This window comes from Dermochelys coriacea, chromosome 9 (assembly GCF_009764565.3).
Source record: "Dermochelys coriacea isolate rDerCor1 chromosome 9, rDerCor1.pri.v4, whole genome shotgun sequence".
NCBI lineage: Eukaryota > Metazoa > Chordata > Testudines > Dermochelyidae > Dermochelys > Dermochelys coriacea.
In genome coordinates, this window is record NC_050076.1 from 10554589 (window position 1) to 10576657 (window position 22069).

Consider the following 22069-nt stretch of genomic DNA (forward strand, 5'->3'; position numbering starts at 1 on the left):
GCAAAATGTAAGATTAATTGCAGTTATTTCTCTTTTAAATCCAATGGAAACAGTTTTCTTGAAGTAAATATTCCACTTTAGTGTTTGTAACGCAGATCCTGTAGCACTGTGCTTGTGCATGAGAACCTGAAAATGAAATTGACTAAAATATCATGATAGAAAACTGAAATTCACAAGACTATTTCCAGTGTCCAAATAGAGAGCAATGCAAAAAGTAAATATGAAAAATATTAAAATAAATATTTTTAAAAGTAATGCTACGTTTTAATAATCCAAGTTATTTGTAACATAAGAGAATGTTTCTTTAGTTTGACCCACCAGTTACACTTTCAGTTACGAGAGCACAGTTTACTAGGATTCTTATCCACTGTGTTCTTAATCAAAAATGCCAGTTGCAAAAGAAAATGCAGCTACAACAAACCATTTTTGATAATGAACAGTTTAAAATTTACAAAGAAATAGGATCTCCTTGAAATACTACTTGAAATACTATAATTCATTTGAAACAATACTATTTAAAAGAACAGCTAGTATTGTATTATTTCTTATATGACGGAACCACTCTCCAAAGGACAGTTTCATCGTTTAATTTGGGCATCAAGAGATTAAAAGGAAAGTCACATTTTCAGTTACATCTCTTTTTTTTTTCTAGGCAGTCAATTTCTTAATAAAACAATCTTTTTCAAAATGTAAAGCAGCAGCAAATTAAGAAAGGAACTAGAATCAATTTTCCAGGCAGCGACACTACCACTTTAACAGTTTCCCACTGTATTTGGCTTTAGTTACCAGAGAAGCCTTGTTCAGCCTATTTGGGGGCCCCATAAAATGCTGCAAGCACTACTGAAATGAGTACTTGTCTTTTGTTGTGCTGCATGCTAGCACCATACATTGCTGAGCTGATAAATCCACTTTTTCTAACACAAGCATTTTTCAAACAAAACTACCATGAGACTGATGAGTAATGCCAGCTTGCCAAAAAAAAAAAAACCCCCCCCACACAACCTCTGTTGACAATGACAACTGTTAAATTCACATAGTCACAAAATGAGGTTTGTTACATAACTAGAAACTACAAGACTGTGCAAGAGCAACTAAACAGCAAGAGAAATTGCTAACCAACAATTAGATTACTAGGAACATAAATAATACAATTTGGAGGTGTATTAGCTTGCTAGCTACCATTATAAAAGTAGCACGCTGCTTGGTATATATAAAGGTTATTGGGCCCTTGAGAACATGCATCATCAATCGCTTTGTAGTTTTGTTTAAACAAAGCTGGTGTGAAGGGGGAAGGGAGAATATCAGCACTGCCTTATATGATGTGAATACAAGGGAAACAAAAAGCCAGATGACAATATCTGTATGGAAGAAGTGGTGTCCTAACCCTTAAAGACTAACAATGTGTCTCAAGAACTAAAATAAAGTAGAGGGGAGACTTAGGTTGATTTAGTTCTAACAAAATAATAATGACAACGACTTTCCTCTTACACAGCACCTTTTATTCAATTATCTCAAAGCACTTTATACAGGTGAGCATTATTATTCCCATTTTACAGATAAGGAAACTGAGTCACAGAGCAGTTAAGTGACTTGCCCAAGGCCAAACCCAAAGTGAAACAGGAAATCAGAGGCAGAATATGGAACACCACCCATGTCTCTTGACTCTCCACCATCTGATCTAATCATTAGCTCACACTGCCTCTTACTGCAATCAGTGTTTCTATAATTGTTTTGAAAAACTGTAATGAAGAAATATGGGTCTGGGGCAGGTTTCAGGTTGGGAGAAGAAGAGTCACTGAAAGATTCCAAACAATAGCACACTGTGGAGTTGGTGCTACAATCCAGGAAAAAATATCAGTGCTGGGAAGATGGAAATGCCTATAAGATCCTGCCAACCCACCCATGTTGCTCTGAATGCCAGAAAAAGGGTACTGAATATGGTTGATCTGGAGATAAATCAAAGGGGGGGAAACACTGGCTATCTTTATTAACAGCAATTTAAAAAAAATCCTGTAATTAAACCACTAACCTCAACTTAAGTAGAACTTTTATATATCTAAAATAATCTATACTTCCATTGTATATGCCCAAGGCATAATTTACTTGTGTTACATTATAAAGGGGATTGTAAAGATTTGTTTCCTAATCAGGATTTAACATAATGGTGAAACTTTGCATTAGAAAGTGTGTGTATAATGGCTATAATTCAGATGAGGGCTAAGATTATATGACATGCCCTCTCTGACTCACTTCATCAGATGCTTATGCTCAAATACATTTGTTAGTCTCTAAGGTGCCACAAGTCCTCCTTTTCTTTTTGTGGATACAGACTAACACAGCTGCTACTCTGAAACCTCTCTGACTGAAACTCTCCAACTAGTTGCAAAGGGTAACACATCCTTTATAATCTTATATGCAATAAACTAGGTTATGCACCATCAGGATACACAGCTAAATCACAAACCATCAAGAAAAACAGAAGTTAAAGTTTCAAGGGCCATGTCAGTGGGTTAGGTTGTACATAATGGCTACTCCACGGTATACCTTTGACAACATAAACAGAACATTAAACTGCACATCTAACCACAACCAGAAACAGAAAATACTTCCAATGTGAAACATAGCCAAGTTAATGTTGCTGGTTGGAAGCTTAACTTCTTTGTTTCCTGACTCTGGGCTAGATGGTAGCAGGCTCTTAAATGTAGCACAGTAGGGAGGGAGGAGTACCGAAACTCCCACTATTCGGGGCACCTGCAGAAGGGCCAGCCTGAACTACAAGTCCTGTGTGGAGGCTGCCACTACCTGATATAACCCATGCTAGAGCCAACCCAAAATGAGGTGGGGAAGGGCAGGGAATAGGTGGGGCACCATGGCTCTGCCTACCCCCTACATGCCAGTCAGCAAAGCTGGCCAGCCATGCGTCAAAGATATAGGGGGAGTGCGGAGAACGAACTGTGGCACACCTTCCATGAGGCTTCCCTGAGTGCAGCCATCACTGGGAGACATGCTGCCTCTAGTGGTTCCCCCAGGGAAGTGCAGCTCTTTACCAGCCCATACTAAATGCTATGGTTAAATGCTACAGTCCTGCCCTTGTGATTTTGCAGGGTTTCTATAGCTGTGTTGGACCCTGGATAGTAGACACACAAGGTGGGTGAAGGAATATATTTTCCTAGACCCACTTCTCTTGGTGAAAGAGACAAGCTTTTGAACTACATAGACCTCTTCTGCAGGTCTAAAGCTTGTCTCTTTCACCAACGGAAATTGGTCCAATAAAAGGTATTACCTCACCCTCCGTGTCTCTCTTGGTGATTTTGACTGTTCATCCTTAACTTTTCATTAAGCCAGTTTGTGTATATAATTCCCTTGCTTTTTTAATTAAATAAAGTGTAAAGGAATAGCCTATGCTTAATAAACTATTGCAATGGATCCATTGTGTTTTGAAGTTCACGTTGCACTGAAGTAAATGGCATGAAGGAGGTTAGAAATTCGCACCTTTGCTGCTGCTAATATTTGGTTGGAGACAATCTATCATTTGTATACTTGAAGGCTGAATCTTCACTATGGAAAAAGATAAAGGGCTTTTTTCTCCACTTCCTGTGTTTTCATATGTATCTGTGCATTTTATATCCACTTTGCTCAGGTGCACATGACAACATGACATGAACAGACAGACAATAATCAGGCCCCAACCCGATTTTGTTTTAAGGAAATGTCCAATTTTTCAGGTTATTTTGAAATACAAGTAAAATTGCAGAGAACCAAAGATCTTGGTATTCACTTATTTATTTCCTGTGCCAATTATTTTTGCCTGTTCTTGATGGTAAGGCTGGGGCAGGGGTTGGGAGAATTTTGATCTGTGTCCCAGGGAAGTACTTACATTCTCCATCATGCAGACCGATGTGCTTGTTAGGCGGGATGGGGAAAATGTAGAATCATGCCACAAAGGAGATGAGGATATAGTAAGCTCTGCTAAAAATCATTTGATTGCTCATAACTCTCATTTTTAAATATGTTTTCTGTAAACCAAGCAAAGGCACTAGTCCTCATTGCAGAGTATGAGCCAGGTTCTGCCAGTCTTGTTCCCACAAGGAGTCCCTCTGAAGTCAGTGGGCCTTCTCATGTCATTAAGTTGTTTTTGCTGTAGCCCTGTTTTTAAAAAAGTGTGGTTAGCATTCACCTGGAAAACGATGAGAGCATTTATGGCGGACTTCAACAGGTGCAGGATCAGGCCCTAGCTTATTTGGGGCCCAGCTCTGCCACCCTTACTCACCCTAAGTAGTACCTTACTCCACACCAAGCCCAACTGGGCCAGATTCTGACACCCTTATGCAGATTGTTCCACTGATTTAGGGTGACCGGATGTCCCATTTTTATAGGGACAGTCTGGTTTTTTGGGACTTTTTCTTATACAGGCACCTATTACCCCCCACCCCCGTCCTGTTTTTTCACAGTTGCTATCTGGTCACCCTACACTGATTTCAATGGGACTATTTGCAAAGTAAGGTACTACTCAATGTGAGTAAAGACAACGGAATCTGAGCCATAGTAACCAATGGGAGCATTTGCAGAGTAAAGCACTATTTGTTGAGAGAACGAGTCTCAGAACTGAGCCTTTGGGCCAGACTCTGCCACTCTTACTTGCATTTAATATCTCACTCTTTTGGCATCTCCAGTGGCTTCAAGGGCTAAGGTACTAACCGAACGTGAGCAAGGATATTGGGACCTTGCACTTATTTACTAGGCATAGCAAGAATGATTTGGAAAAACACTCCTGCTGGGGCGAGTTTATTTAATTTTTCCCTAAGAATGGGGCAAAATAGTGACACAAGTTACTTTCCTCACAGCAGTTTCAAGGTCACACATGAAATTTTAAGAACATTGTTCAACTTGGTAACTGTACTTTTCCTATTCCACATAGTCCCACTTATGCAAATGAATAAGGATTACTCAAGTGCGTAAGGGGTGCAGAATGGGTTTCTTAAAATAGTAATAAAATAGGACAGCCTCAGTAGGAACCCAAAGCGAAAAGCTACTTGCTGAGCAGCTCAGGATTATATACTTTGTTACCTCTGAACAGGAACAGCCCCAAGAAAATTCTGCATTTCTTCCAGTCTTCAAGACTATTTCTTCTTGTGTATAGGTATGATCTTAGCATTGTTAGAATTCATATGTAACCAGATTTGTGGCTTGGCTATTTGTTTTACAAACCAGCAAAGGACAAAGCCTGTGAAACCAGCAGGCCTTTATTAAAGGCTATTTTTGCATGTTATTTTATTTCCTTCTTTAAATAAAAAAATTGCATCTATTAAGATTTTTTTGAATCTAAAAAGGCTGCCCATATTAAAGAAGTTACTTCCTTAAATAAACAACCTGCTGTTTCTGTGGTGTTAAGAAAATATCCAGTCTTTATAGACAGTGCCTATTTGGCTACAAATCAGCCAGCCTTATTTACATATTTGAAATCCAGATGCAGAGGAAATACTAGGTTTGCTTTGGAATATACAAAGGGCCTATTTTTCACATGTTAACAGTCAGAATATTTAATATAAAATAGCATTGGGGAGAGGGGAAAGGCCTTTGCTGAAAAGGTTTATAACAGAGGTACTTAATGCTAATACAAACTTTTCACCAACAAGGGGTTTTAAAAAATGTTTTTTAATATGCTTTTAATGACCTCTACTCCTCTTACCTACCTCCTTGCTGCCAAAATTGTTTGTACTGTCCCCAATAACACTCAGTGGAAAGCTGTCATTCCTGGCTAAATCCTTACTTAGGTTGGATGCTATGCCTCCGTTAGACAGGGTCAGAAGGTCACAATCGATTTTGGAGACCACCTGGAGAGTCCAGGCCGTGAACTGACTCAAAAAATTTATATCAGAGCTGGAATGGCCCACCTCCCAGGGCTAGGCCTGGCCTACCACTCCAACTGCAGGATGGGGCCTGCCAGGCCCAGCTCAGAAAGAGGGCAGAGTTGTTGACCCTGTTAGCTGACCTCTTCAAACTTCAGGAGAATTTTTCTGGCAGTTACCAGGGTGACTGGGCGCTCCAAGCTTATCCTTCTTACTGGAAAAAAAAAAATTAAGAAGAAAAAAAAAATGTTAAAACCTATCTTGTAGAGATGCCTATCAAGAATCAAATACATAAATGTTTTAATTGTTTGCTTCTTTCTTGGACCACTCTAGCATTAATTATTACAGTCAAACTCATCAAGAAGACGGTTAAGCTAAATAAAGTTTTCATGTGCATAAAAGTAAATGTTCAACGTATCAAATGAGCAGCATTTCCAAAGCCAGTATGCCATAAATGATACCCCAAGGGTTTAGCGTGGAAGTATAACATTTGTTTTCCGTTTTATATCTGTCTTCAACCTACCAGTATTTCTGATTGATATCAGAACAAATTGAGAAAAAGATCAAAAGAGGAATCTAGTCTCTCTTTGGCTGCTATTCCCTTTGAAAACCAATTGTTTGATTAAAACATTATTGGCTATTAAACAATGCATTGTTTTAGTTTCTTAAGTAGAAAATGTGATCCATTTCATCTATAATGAAATATTACTTAGGGAGTGCTAAGAGAAGTTGTCAGACAGTGTTAATGTTATTTATTTAACACGTCTTTCACACGAACTATTTCTCAATTAAAAATGTTCCAGGTAAGCAAAATGTCTTGTTGTTGGGGAAAAATGCTTTAAATATGATATATTGAAGGGTCAGAGAAGACAGCAAACAGCAAACTAAGTGTATTCTTTATTTATAAAACAGTGAGCAAGAAAAATATCAACATTTCTCCATTTTCTGAGCAATATCACATTATACATGAAGCTTATATGTAAATATATGTCTCAGCTGTCAACACCAGACACAGAATCTTACTGAAGGGAGCAAAGAATGGTAAACTATATTATATCTGCAATAAAATCCTACTTTAGGGTTTCTGGTGGCAAACTGTCAATCAAAATTCCTACTCCACATTTCTGGAGTACTGTTAAACAGGTTTTATGATTGCAAATTTAATGTTTTGTCTGGCACCTGCTTTTGAAGTATCTTTTTTGTTGTTGTTTGAAGAAAATAAAATATTAATATTCAAATTGTTGCTCTGCAGCTGTTACACACTCATTTAACTGTCCCCTTCCACCTTTGATGGCGATAAGGCACTGGGTGTAAAGCTGAAGAGGTTTCTTCAACATCAGGATATCCTTTGGACTCTATGAGTGGGGAAAAAAAAGGAAGGAGATTTGGTTTGAAAAGCAAGACAGAGTTATATAACAAACTGAAATGTCTTTTGTCACAGTTTAATTTTTCATCTTCACTGGGGGGAAAAACAGGCAGATGTGTAGTAACCTACATTTTAAAAAAAGTGAATATAAGAAATTTAAAGGACTATTTTAACCAAATCCTCTTTCTTCCCTTCATAACCTGATTCAGCTGCTTCAAAATATTCATTGCCAAAAACACCATAATTTTTTTTAATTGTAATAGTTTCAGGTAATTTTAAATTAATAATTAAAAAAAAGCCTCAAGATTCATTTCCAAGGATATGTTACAGAAATTATCAGTCTTTGATTAACTGATTTTTGTATTTTTTTATTGTAGATGTGTAGGGTGGTTTTATTTTAGTTTTTGTTTTTATGTGCCTGCTACAATGTAACAATCAACTGATTGATTAATTGACTAGCGAGAAGAAGGAACAGAGCTATAGGGCTGTTGCGGTTTTGTTTTTTAATCTTTTCTTTCTTTCTTTTTTTCCACATTCCTGATGAATAGCACTGTACATGTAAACATGTGGCTTTCAGTTAGGTAGCATGATTTATGAAGTCATGCTCAGGGCTAGCCAGGTTGGTGACTCAGAGGAGACTATGATGCCAACTCATTCCCTGGTGATAAACATTGACTGTCCTTCCCACAGCCAGGCACCCCTGGCAGCCTTATGAAAAGACCTTGTGGTTGGCAGAGCATTGAGTGCTAGCGCAGGAAATGAGGTCCTCTCCGGTTTAGTACAGAGATGACTGAAGTTCCAGAAGGCTGTAAGCAAAGCCAGAGTCTCCTGAGTCACCAACTTTAAACTATAGGGGACTCTACAGTTCTCAGTTTGAGCTGGGCCAAGAATCCTGCTTTCCTTGCAGCCCAGAATCTCCCATTGATTTAACTGAACACTTTGCAGACTGCAGGAATTCATCAAGAGAATAAGGGAGACATGTTATTTGTAGGGTGGAAGGTCATGGAATTTCTATCTCCCACATTCCTCCCACTGAACTCCCTCAAAAATCTCTGATCCCGGACTTTATGCTCAGGAGCGTTCCAGCCAGGGAATGTATATCTTTCCCTAGCCCCTATAGAATTTTCTGTACTTTGCATTATGTTTTGCTAACTATACTACAACAAGCCATTTATCTCGGTCTATAGCTTGGGGACCTTTCCTATGGCCTCCCTTCTTCCAGGAATTTCACATATAAATCACGGGAAATAAGGAAATCTTTAAAACCAAGTGAGTAGCATTTTGTACTGTAGGTCATTCAGAAACCAAGACACATGAACCTGCAATTGTGGAACCCAACATTTTTGTAAAAGGCCCCCCCAAACAAGCAAATACCCCCTGGGAAGATGCTAAAATCTCAGGGTGCATTAGCGAGTGAGGATTCTGATGGGGTGTGTGACATTTTTCAGTCTAAATCCCCTCCGTGCTATTGAAACAATAATATTTAGACCATGTGGAGCTCCGATTATTGCTCTAATAAATTGTTTTTATTGGTTCATTGTGGCAAATAAGCCCCCGATTGATTTGTCTCCTAATCAGCATGGAGAATGCACTCCGCTGTAATTAAATCCTGTGTAACAGGGCACTCTGTGTTCGCTTGTCTTTTAGCTTGCAGTGGTATGAAATACAGGACATCAAACGGTATACTGTACGCGATAGGCACCGTGCCAGCCCAGGGAACGATTATGCTCGCTTGCCTTTAGTGTGGTTACAAATTAGTATAGCTTTACGATGTATGCAACAGCGTGCATCGCATGGGAGCAATATGGAAGTTACTGGAGACGGGAAATGGCCAAAGATAAGGTCTTGTCTCGCTCTAATGTCCATAAAGGTTTGAAAGACTTTAAGTTTCCTACAATAGCTCTGTAAGCATCTTGTATGGCGTCCCTCTCTCCCTTTCTAGATCACCCGGTGAGAACTTCAGGCATCCAAGAAGTTTCCTCTCTGTCCATAATCAACTTTTTAGCCGCTAGACAAGCTAAATTCTCGTTCTCGCTGGGCTCTGGATGGTGCTAGAAGCTAGTACAGAAAAAAGAAGGGGGTGGACGGAGGGGTGCAAAAGACCCTCAAGAAGTAAACCAACTTCCAGATTCAGTTCTCCTTTTCTCCTAGGCTCTGACAACGGATTTGCGCACGAGTTACAGGTGTTATTTGGTAGCGTCACCTGAGCATTCCTCCCCAGCCCCCATTTGTTTGCTGGTCTTTTCCAACACACCTCTTCCCTATTTCATTCCCTCCTGGGGATTTCTTTCCACCTCGACAGCCAAGTGATTTTTTTTTAACCTTCTTTAGCAGTAGATGCAATCTCGCAGCAATATAAAATATAAATCCGGAAAGAGAAATGGGTTTATTTTTTTTTTTGAAGGGCTGATCGTAAACACAATTTTAAAAATCCCCTGATTTTGCTTTCACGTTAACACTTCGATGCAGCCTTTTAATGCAACATACTGGATGTAACCGAATCGGAAAGTTCAAACAACATGGACGTGAAGTTTGTTGTCCGATTGGAAACACCCTCTTCGGAGTCGATTTCTAGGCCTTTAAAATGGGTTTGAACTTCCCCAGACTCACCCCCCACCCCCGTCCTTGCACACATCCACTTAACACACCTATTGAGCACCTCTCTCTCTCTCTCTCTCTCACACACACACACACCCACTTTGTACCCCTATAGACCTAGCTAATACATCCAAACAGCAGCAGCACGGAATAACACGCTTCAGGTTTAGAGACAAAAGTATATGCGAATAAGCTGTAAATGAAATTAACTAAAGCCAAATCATCTCCGGGGGCGGGACGGGAGGGGGGAATCTCATCGCCACGGCCCAAGTCAGTGTCCAAGCTATTGGGAGCTCTCCCCTATTGATTGGAATGGTCACGGCTTTAGGGTGATTGAGGGCAGATTAATGCTTCTATACATTAATGCTCTTTTCTTTCTGGCTGCCCTGCTCTGACTACAGGGAAGCAGGCCAGCGGATAATTACTCCTCAGTGCAATCCTCAGAGCTGGCCTAATCCGAAAGCTCAAGTGCCCGTAAGTAAAACTTCGGGAAAAGTTATTGAAACTGACAAATACAGGGTGACAAATAATCAATAAAGGCCCAGTTCGACGTCCTTTATTGTTTTCAGGCACTAACAGCAAGTAATGAAACCTCTGCGAGGACAGAGGGAGGGGGGCAGCCAGGGCGGGGAGCTTGTCTTTTCTGTTGGGCAGTCCCCAGTTAAAGAACCCGCAGCATATGCAGGCCGGTCACTCATTTATCAATCTTAATAAATGACGGCCTCATATGGGCTTCCCCCACGTTTGTATGTGGGTCCCGCAGCTTCAATTTAATTGAATTGGAATCACTTTAATTCTTGGTTTCAGAGTAGCAGCCGTGTTCGTCTGTATTTGCAAAAAGAAAAGGAGTACTTGTGGCACCTTAGAGACTAACAAATTTATTAGTCTCTAAGGTGCCACAAGTACTCCTTTTCTTTTTACTTTAATTCTTGTATCTGGCTACCATACACATGAACTAATATTTAATATTCTACATGTTCGTTCTGGCTACCGCGATATATATTACCATATAGATAAAGAGTTGCTTTATAAGTGTATTGGACATACACACAGACAGTTATTCTCTGTGTATATCTTTAATTCTCTCTCACACACACGTATTGAGAGAGACAGAGAGAGTTGTTTGCCCTGGACGTTTTATAGAGCTATAGCAACCTAACACACTATATTCCTAATTAAAATTTCAGTCCTTAATCTCCCTAGATTTTCAATGTGGTAATTTCTGAAGGTTTATAAAAGGACAGTGTGAAAGCGGAACTGGTTCTGTCGCCTTCCCGCTCTCTCTGTCTCCATGAATTAAGTCCTGATCTATCAGTTTAAAGACTATACATAAAGTTGGTTCACTTTCAGTGCGGGATTTATTTTTGTTAAACTGGAGGCTTCTCGTGTCTTTGAGCTTTTGAGCTGTGTAAATGAACTGCAGTGTCACATAATCGATAGGGAAAACTCAGCTGTCACAGATCCTAAAGCAGCCTCTTGCCACAGCAATAACGTGATTTGGCATTTCAAAGTTTGGGAACGTGCTGTCTGGGCGTCTAGGGGTCGGTGAAGAATATCTAAACAGAGAGATGGAGGCTGTCTACCGGTGCAAACCAATAACGAGGAGCTGGAATGACCAGAAATGCCAGTTTACCATTACTCCCCCACTCCATACCCCCCCACACACAAACATACAGATTCGCACACAGATTCATCACTATGTTTTATCAAGCTCTTCCTGCCCAGTTTGCTTGCTGCCGTTATTTTACCAGTAAACACTTTTCCAGCAGCTTCCAAACTTTTTGATCCGAATCAAAATCAGGTGCAGTCCTGGGCATCGGGATTTAAACAGCGATTACACTCAGAACAACCCTAAAGCCCTGTAAGAATTTATAGCAGCGCCTGTTGCCCATCTTCAGCCAACCACTGAGTTAAAAAGAAAAATCATGAGTGACAAGAAACAACAAATCTCCCAGGGGCCAGTAATACAATGCGGGTGACACTTGGCTAAATCACAGACTCTCTCCGAATCCTTCATGAGTTTGAACATGATGAAAATCCAAACCTCTTTTCAAAGCCAACTTTGGCTGACTTTCTATAGGGCTGCTGTTATGCAACATATTCCCATGTACCGCATAACCTTCTGCGATAGTTGTTAATGTCATTAGTAGGGAGAATATGTTAATTCGACCATGCAGATCAGTGTATTTTAATAGGACACCGACAGATAATCGTGACGTGCTAGATTATAGAGCAACACTAGAGAATATTTCAGAATCGGTGAAAGGTTACTCTCTGAAATAATGATCTAGTTAGCGTGCGGCAAGAGATCCATGTAATTCATAGGTTTCAGAGTAGCAGCCGTGTTAGTCTGTATTCGCAAAAAGAAAAGGAGTACTTGTGGCACCTTAGAGACTAACAAATTTATTAGAGCATAAGCTTTCGTGAGCTAGTGAGCTGTAGCTCACGAAAGCTTATGCTCTAATAAATTTGTTAGTCTCTAAGGTGCCACAAGTACTCCTTTTCTTTTTATGTAATTCATAGTTAACGCTCAATGTTCACAGGCCATATCTCCTTGTATCTCAACCATGAACAGCACAAATGTTTGAAGATAAATTTATGAAAGAAGCAGACCTTTGTAGGCAAAGATTTGCCCCTGAAAATGAGATTTTTAATTGGCTATTGGTTGAAGAATGGAAGTGTAGGAATTGAACGTTCGATACTATTGGCTAACTGTTGTCCATAGTTCACTGCCTATACACACACCAACACTTACCTCTGTATATACACACATATACATACATAGATGTACACAAGAAAGTAACTCACCTAGTGTGTTCAGATATTAAGGGTTTTAACTTCATATTAGGAAGCTCGCTCAGAGGAACGATAAACTTCTTTTTGGTCAGGCCACAGCATTTGATCGTATCTTTATTTTATGTTTGTCCCCACCACAATGGAGCCTGTAGGTTGAATCAAGAAATAGGAGTCAGATCGTTTGATCTGACACGAGGAAACTTGCGTTTGTAATATTATAACACTCTAGAGAGGGGAAAAATCAGACCACTGTTGCTGAGACAAGGAGTGTGTTTAAGTACCACTATGTTTCAATCCCCATTTGGATATAAGTTAAGTCTCCTCTCGTTTACAGTAATACACGCTCCTACCCTCAAGCTGTCCAAAAATGGGATTTAATGAGGCCGAGTTTATACACGTATATCATTTAGAGGATTCGCTGTAGCAGTAAAATGACAATTGGTACATGTGTAGTGCAAAAGAGGTGAAATCCCATCCAGGGACCAAGCTGCTCATTTCTGAAGGAGCTGTCATTTCCAGCAGGGGGGACACAATGAGAAGGCCAGGAGTGATGGAGCTCTGATCTCCATCAAGGAGAGATAACCACCTGATTAAAATAGGCCTCTTGTTCTCTCGTTACTCGATCGTCGTGTGAACTTACCTTATTTACAATTATAGGCAATGAGTGAGTTCCCCAGATTGCAATACACCTATAGCTTTGGTTTAGCCCGCTTTGTTATCAAGATCATCTCTTGAACAGAATTCTGGACAACTCACAATAAAGAAGCAAATGCTCACAGGGATCCATCTATCTGTCTATCAGGAGACATAAATACACATACCAAGATTCATACAGACATGCATGTATAGTTATATCATTGGAAATGGAACAAGTCAATGCTTATATGAATAACTACACAGCTGCTCCAACCAATTTAAATTACTATTGTATGCACTGGATCAAAAATAATCTAATGCTTTCTGGGGATTGGGTATTTGGTTTTATGAAATACCATATATTTTTTAAAAAATCCTTTCCCGGGTAGATTTGACCATTCTTTTGATAATTTCTTATTTCCAGGTCAGTCTGGATCCAGAGCGTTTGACCAATTAAACTGGACAGGGATACATATCTATCAGGAGATGTAATGTACTTGCTTCTCCATTTTATTGTTAAATGGCACAGTGTGTTTGCCGGATTATTATCCCACCACTGCTTGTGCGTTTGTCGCTTATGTCTAGTGTCTATCATTACACAAAGCGTTCTGAAGAGCTAATTTCAAAAGACAGAGACTATACACTTACTATAAAAGTCATTAAATTAGCATGACAAGCATAAAGTTCCTACGTTATAATTTGGTTATAGATCTGAAATCTTTACTGCAAGGATGAAGACTACAGCGAGACACTACTACAAAGTTAGGACGATGATCTGCAGTGTACAATATAGGAGGATTTAGGAGGAATGGCGGAAAGGTTCTTGTTTCATCAGCCTATTGGTTGGTAATTCACTAAGTGGTAAGAAATTATCTTTGTTTTTCCTCCCACCCCTCGCGAGGATCCGATCAGGAAGTCTTACAGGGAGGTCTTCTGCACAACAGGTGTCTGTGCATGTGACCAAAAATTATCGATGAATTTCATGTTCAAGAATATCTAATCTTGAGCAATGTATATACAGCACCAGCCATGTAATAGCTCGCACAGGTAGAGTGCAAACGCTAATATGCAGAGTATCTTAAAAGCTGTCGTCGACTTTTTGAGCAATTAGAAACTCTAATCAATCCAACTTTTTAAAATAGCTTCTTCTGCGGGAGAAGAAGTGAAAATCCACTCCTAACTAACTGAGACGTGTCTCCATATTACTTTATCACACTAGTCTTAGAAAATAGACACAGATTTAGCAGTGGCACATTTACTGCCCTGGCATGGTATGGAATATACCATTTTGCATCAGGATCAGAGCGTGAACTAAGTTGTCTGGTGTTCACGAAGCGCACTAGAGTTTGTGGACATCTTCCATTTACCTTCTCTTCTTTAACCGTTTTAATTATCAGCACTGGTACCTGTTGGTCATACCTACAGTATCCATGTCCCTTTTCCAGGCACCTCACCGTTGGTTTCTTTTACCCTGCATGTGCCTGCTATTTAACACTTGCTACCTTTGCCATTAGCGTCCTAGAGTGACCCCCATGGGTATATCTGAAAGAAAGACCCTCTGCATTCCAACACTGCCTCCTTACCAAAGTAATAGCAAAGGGACCCATTCAGACACATGGACCACACCGAAGCATTAATTAGGCTGATGAAACCCATAGAAATGTATGGATCCAGCATAATCGAGTTTCTTCTGCGGACGATGGTTAAGGAATACGTGAGCAGCTGGGAGAATAGGAAGTACTGTTAGGGTGAAGTCATGCATGTAATTGAGTATATTTAACATAACCATTTTAATGATCGGTGATTAAAAGTGCATCTACTTAAATTGTATACCTCTGCAATTTGTCCATATCAACTTTAGAACGGTCACAAAGAAAAGGTCGTCATATAAATTTATAAACAAGATCCCTTACTGGCTAAGCATGACTCCAGCAGGACAGATCTGCTTTGGCAAAGGGGGAGGGGGGAGGAGGCCTTTTGCTAGAAAACAGCTACACCAGTGTGATATTAATTAATCACTGTTTTGGCCCTAATGCAGTCACACTATTAGAAGTGCATAATAAGTGAGTTTTCTTTTCATCGGTAATTATTTATAACAATTAGATCACTCGAAAAATCCTTGGGGTTGTTTCACGTATTAAAAGAGCTGCTTCTCCGTGATTTGACAAGATTTTTTAATTTTAAATAGGAGGTTTCCCCTCAAAATCTTGCCAGCAATCAAGCAAGGCAATGATCTGGGGTTAAACTTCTCCTCCGGCTTGACTTAATAGTATCAGAGTTTACATACTGGCGGGGGACGGATGGGAAAGACTTGGGGGAAGACAGAGGTGATGGGCATGTATGTGTCTCTTTGCAGGAGATCCCCACAGAATGGGAAATTAGCAGTAGAAATCTGCCAGTGGGGACTGTGTTCCACAAAGCCCACGCGTTTGGAAGGCTGAGTTTCTCTCGCTTTCCTATTCACTCTGCCCAAGCTGGATGCAGCGAATAAATAGATTCATTGTGGAGCCTATACACAAACCAACCCAACCCAGCCCACCCCACTCCCCCGCCCTTTATGCTTAAAAAGCATACAAATCTGCAATCGCTTTGCACTAAACTTTCCTTCTCTCTGTACTACGCCTCTTAGAAGGAAGGGCGCGCGCGCGCGCACACACACACACACACACACACCACACAAATATACATATAACAAGGAGACAGGGTCCATGCTGGGCAAGTTGACACCAGGAATCAACTAAAGGCAGCACATTTAGCCTCCTGATCGCACAGATTCGTGTCCTTCTCCTTGCCGAAGATAACGGTTTCAAAGTGTGTGTGTATATAAATCTCTCCTCTGTTTTTTCCACCAAATGCATCCGATGAAGTGAACTGTAGCTCACGAAAGCTTATGCTCTAATAAATTTGTTAGTCTCTAAGGTGCCACAAGTACTCCTTTTCTTTTTGCGAATACAGACTAACAGGGCTGCTACTCTGAAAAAAGTGGCAAGATGCATTCAGCCTCTTTGCTAAAGGTTGGCTTGAGGGGAGGAGGGGAGGGTGAGAAAGAGCGGTTCATTTAAGTTTATGGAGGAAAACGTAAATCAATTCCTAACCCCCTTCTCTCCCCATATAGCTGTAAGGGGAATTCCATTTGGAGACATTCCATCAAACCCAGCCCTCAGTTTCCCCATCAGAATCTTACACATCAATGTGTGTAACCTACAAATACTGAAGAGACGAGCCGGGCCAGGGCATTATTCTGTGCAAGAGAATTTGCAACCTTGAAAGCATATTTTTCTTCTGGCTATGGTGGCACTTAGACGGTAATGCGGGCAATGAAACTGGGGAGATTTATATCTTTTGGAAAGTAGGACGAGCCAGATGGTAATAGCGTCATTAACAAACAAACTTGGGATGTGCAAGTGAAGCTTGAAATTGGGAAAGAGATCTGGAGAACAAAGGGGGCTGCTGTTGAGAGAAAAGCCCCTCTTCTGCCGGCCAAAGCTAAGGGCACATTCTGGAGGGGCTGCTCCTACCCAGCGCTAGATAATAAACGAGGGCTTTTTCCTCCCCTGTTGTGACTGAGAAAGGGCAGAGAAAACTTTTGCAATAGGCAAATGTGGCATTTATTTATGTGTAACCCTTTGTCGTCTCAAGTGTCCCAAATGGGCCTTTAATTCAAATCCCCGGTTTGATAGGGAGGGATTGAACATCCAAGTTTATTTTATAGAAACAAAGCGCCGCTTGTGCAAGTTTAAGTGCCGAGAGTTCAGTAATTATTGTAAAGTTGTTAATAGTATTAAGTCAATATTAAAAGAGTCGCTTTTTCTGAGGTGGGGAGTGGAAATAGCTGCCAGATTTCTGCGGTTCTCTCTTAATTTTTTTTTAGCATTCTTGCTAGTGGGGGGAGGTCATGAAAGCCAAACAACACAATACAATACTTGTACCTAATGGCAATATCCAGTGCACCGGGTATAGACATAGTCTATGTTTGTATTTATAGACAGTTTAGAGTTGTGTTCTTTGCCATATCTAGTTTATCTTAATAGCTTTCATTTTGTATAATACTTAGAATGTACCGTTTATTCATACAGCCACCCAGCCCACCGGACTTCCACTCATGGCTTATCCTACGTTCAGTGGGAGTGTTGCATGAGTAAGGACTTCAGTATTTGTGAGTATCAGTCCTACATACATATATTACTCACCCACAGAGATCAGACCTACCCTGACACACGAGAGAGTCCATAAGTACGGTATACCCCAGTCTGTGCAGCCATCCACAAGGTATATTACAAATGGGAGGGGCATCTCTATTGAAATATTAATATCCCCCCTCCCCCCGCAAACAATATAAATACTAGGAGTTCCTTAGGAACCCTCCTCCCTTAAGTATTAAAGTTTTTCCCCTGAGTAGACTTGGTGGGTATTAGATGATCAATAGTTTAATAGTTGCCTGTTAACAGCTCCTAGTTGACAGACATCTGCCCAAGCTCTAGATTTTTATTTATTTATTTATTTTAAATGTACTGGAGATCTTTCAAAGCCCCGAGGACTTACCCTTAAGGCATTATTCAAAGGAAAAAAAACCTGAGACTGGCGGTTCGTCACAGGCAATTGTAAAGGGTTTCAAAGGGCCGATCAAACGAGTTGGAGAGTAATCTACATTAAAGTCCGGATGGCAGTGTTACAACATGCACCTGCAGGGTATTTGCTATCCGTGCCCCCTTACGGAGCTACAAATCACCATTAGAGAAAGCTGCTTAAGCTTCCTCCTTGCTTCTAGAAAGACTTACTCGGGCTACTTCACTTTGATATTTATGCATCTTGTTATTGATAAGTACGGTAAAAAAAATCCCCCACCCCACCCCCAACTATTTCTGGGCACTTGCAGGCATCCTACAGAACTCTTGGAAATATGGGTATTTACTGCAAGACTCAAACGTCTCCTGGCCACGCACATATGCGCATGACTCTAACATTAGATCAAATCGATTCCCGATCAGTTTTGCAGAAGCTTCTCGCTCACTTTTGCGAGTGTGTGGCGTTGTTGTCTTTCCACTTGATTTGCTGTACATTGAGCTGCACTTTGACTCTGGAGAAACTGGGAGAGGGAGAGATGGTAAATGATAACAAACAAATCACACTGAAAAACCTGTGTGTGTGTGTGAGAGAGAGAGAGAGAGAAAAGTGCATGGGCAATAATGGATGTAGAAACAATAAAAAAGACAAGAGCCTGCTCGATGCCAAGATACGCACATTTATTCGCAGTTTAATACAACAGAACCTATCAATAGATCGGCTCTCTTCTCTCCGCACTCAAGCACCCGGTGTAACCGAGGAGACAAGGCGGTAGACGACGTATCGGAACGTTAAAGGTCCGGCCGGATTTTCTCACAGTTGCGGGAGGCGCAAATATGGAAATGAGCTCATTATGGAGAGGGAGTGGCAGCCAGGAGTCCCCCTCCCCTCCCCTTCCCCCCCCCCCCCACAGCCCTGGATCATCCAAGTATGAAATAAACAAACCAAATGCACAGAGCACCCACTACAGCCAAAAAAAAAAAAAAAGATTTTAGATTTCAATGAGTATTTAGTCTTGTTTGTGTCTTGGTAAGTGATCATTAGTTTTAGCAATGCCGCAGTGGTTACTGGGCTATTAACCATTTGCATGCTAGCAGGGACCTCATGGCTGTTTACAAGTTATTAAAAAAAACAAAACAAAACAAACCCAGAACAAATCGCGACTCTATTTTTAATTTTAAACTCTGCATTCAGCTCCCAGTTTCTAGACCTGATCCAAAAGTAGCAGCATTTCCCCACAGTTTATGTCAATTTAGGAAAGCCGAGTTGCGATACTAAACATACAAAAAACCAGGGACGGTGATTAACACGTTAGCAAAAAAAGAGACAACATTCAAAGTGCATTGTGAATCGTGTGAAATGAGCTTTAGAACGCACAATGCAATTGAACTTTGGTTCTAGGGACTCCGAGTGCTTCTATCTTTGTTTGTTTGTTTTTTGTCTTTTTGATACTTTAAACTGAGTGGATTTTTGGGAGGAAATCTGGTGGCAAGCGGGAGGAAGAACAGCACTTTAGTTAATTGTAACGATATATTTGAAACGTATCCAGCACGCCGATTGGTGTGGCTGGCTTGGTTTTGCTTACAAGCCGGTAGTTGTTGGAAAAACACAATGCAGTGGTACCAGAGACTGTTTAGGACCCCTTCCTACAATGTGCAGGTGACAGCTTGCCTAGGTACGTGGAGTGAGTGGTAAGCGTGTGGTGCTGAAATAAAAAAAAAGTGCCCTTACTGTCTTGACACATAAGAGGATTTCGCTACAGTTATTCCGAGCGCTTGTTATGTCAAAATTTGCAAACAAAAGGAGGCAAAATATTCTGGACTCTGTATCTTTGCTCCCTCTCCTTCCACCCCGGGATGTGGTGCACTGCGAGGAAGAATGCTATACATCACTCTTAATCTCCTGCTGACTGAACTCAGTAGCGCATCAAAGCTCGCATTGTTTAAAGCTTGGGGTGAACGAACAAGACCGGGCAGAGGATTGCCAACTCCTGTTGGGGGAAAGTTTTCCAAATAAACTATTTTCGGTGGAATTACATTTCGGGGGGGGGGGGGAGAGCAATCTGTCAGCCCCGAGGAGCTGTTCCCAACCAGGTAGTAGTGCCAAGCCCAAAGAAACACACACAGAAACGCGTTGGCTGTGCGGCTTAATAACATGAAGCTACAGCAAGTGGAAGGGACCAGGGGGTCGGCATGGGAAGAGGACCGTCCTCAGACCACTACTAGATGGTGCTGTGTATCTCTCCACCCAGCGTACCAGCACCCCCGTTTTTTATATCCACGCGTCCTGGAAAGAGAATCGGGACCCATCTTGTTCCATGCAGGACTCAACCGAATTAGGGTTTTCTAAACCAGCCCCTGCTGTGTACTTGCAGTGATCACTTTAGGGGTTGGAACCAAGTTTCCTGGTTTATCTGTATTGCCTTTGGGTGACTGGGTTATTGATTTAGGAATTTTAATATCGCGTCTTTGAGGAGCCAGTAACTTTTGCACACTAAGCGAGAGTAAGAAAATAAAACATTCGCACTCGGCCAGTCCTCAGAAAAGTAACAGGTAACAGAAATGAACTCAGACGGGGCCACACAGTGCCGGCCTCTCTACCGCAGCTGGAGACAGACAGGCATCCGTTTTCCTGACATTTGCAAAATAATGTCATGCGGGACTTGCAAACTCCCCAAACTCTTACAAAACAACTCTTCCCAGAGGCTGGGATGCGCGTTTCCTTATTGACAAACAAAGTGCCATTAAACAAAAAGCAAACAAATCAAAAAACCCACCCAAGGCTGGCAGGAGAGAAAACACTGATAACTGGGGCAGAATTATATATAGCGTCTTGAGGCAGGCACTGATTTGGTGTGCATGCTTATACTTCCCTGTTAAATCTGCCATATAAAGTGTTGTATAGCAACCAAGGGAAAGGGGTGTATTTACTTCTGGAAGATTTAGGTTGTTGCTAGGATGTGAGAACAAAAAGTCTTCAATAAGTCTGGGGGGAGGGAGGGGGTTATAAGGTTTGTCACAGGGAAAAGTGCAGACATCTGCTGGAACTTCCATATCTAAGCTGTTCATTTACAGGAGCCAACTTCTGAAATCTCCACAATTAGATCTGCATTGTTCTTTCTCAACAACACTGCCTAGAAAGAAAAGGTCTTCTCTGTCGGGGCCAATCCAACGAAGCGTTTGACGTTATTAAATAATAAAGCGATTGTGATTTACATTGTTGTTCAGAAAAAGGGCCAATTATCCACTGTTATGTTGCCATAAAGATCATATTAACTCGAATTAGTAATCAAACAATACGCTAGCGTTAAAAGTATAGGGGGGACAATGCGAGTGTTAGTGTTGCATCCTCACTTTTACTTGTAAAACCAGCAGCATAAATACACTTGAACGATGTGCAGAAGCTTCGGACTAAAAACAACGAAAAGCAAGAGAGGGAACAACGTGTGTGATGAATGGTCTCCTGTGCTGATTGTTTCCAATTAATTCAAAGGCACCCAATCTCATATTGATTTCCAATTAAAACTGTTTTATGAATTAATTCATCCTCCTAAGTAATATCAAAGGGACATATTCTATCATGGTTTGTGTGCATGGGTTTTTTTAAGAACTGCAATGAATGTAAAAGACCTTTGTTTTTAAACCAACCATGAGCCCAGATACAACCAAAATATAAATCCAGACGCATCCTTGCACTCCAGTAAATTTACTCTTCCCTAATCAAATAATTATTTTTATTAACGCCGTTATTAGGTTTATAACTCGTTTCCCACTTAAATTTGTGCAACCAACCAAGGTAATCTAAATAGGTTTGATTTGCCCCATGGGTACAGAATGTAAGCATTAATAAGAAGGATTAATTATAGGTGTGTATCAATAGGACACAAAGGCTATCAAGTAGCACTAGGGGGAAAGAAAGTGGAAAACTATAGACGGGAAGCCTGGATCTTGGAGTAGCAGTAGTTTGCACGTCCTTGTCGCAGACTGTATTTGACACCAGACGCAGATCTAATCCGCAAAAATAATGGCGCCCTAACGCAAATCGACCTTTTTTTTTTTTAACAGCCACGTTTGGGTAAAGTTGATGGTCTAAAGAGCTTCAACTTGTTGGCGGTAAATAAAGCATACATTAGCGGGTGCTTCGGGGAGCAGTCGGAGACCCAAAGACAAAAATCCACCCTGCGATACGATCAGCTATCTGTTTTTTTTTAAATATCTATACTACCTTTCCTTTTACATGTACACGAGATAAATTCCCCTGT

The 22069-nt window shown here is 40.8% G+C and overlaps 1 protein-coding gene across 7 annotated transcripts in view; it reads right to left on the reverse strand.

The window, feature by feature from the left end:
- Positions 1–1484: 1484 nt before the first annotated feature.
- SOX2 (SRY-box transcription factor 2) overlaps positions 1485–22069 on the reverse strand; it is a 114228-nt gene continuing 93643 nt past the window's right edge. For 2 of the 7 annotated variants that reach the window (XR_005294986.2, XR_005294984.2), the window contains exons 2-5: positions 12622–12755; positions 7029–7204; positions 5694–6063; positions 1485–4146 (exon numbers count right to left, since the gene is read on the reverse strand). The gene's annotated coding sequence lies outside the window, so the exon portion shown is untranslated. Of the gene's footprint in view, positions 4147–5689; positions 6064–7028; positions 7205–12621; positions 12756–22069 lie in introns of all 7 variants that reach the window. The other 5 variants (XR_005294987.2, XR_006274178.1, XR_006274175.1 and 2 more) reach the window with 5 other exon arrangements.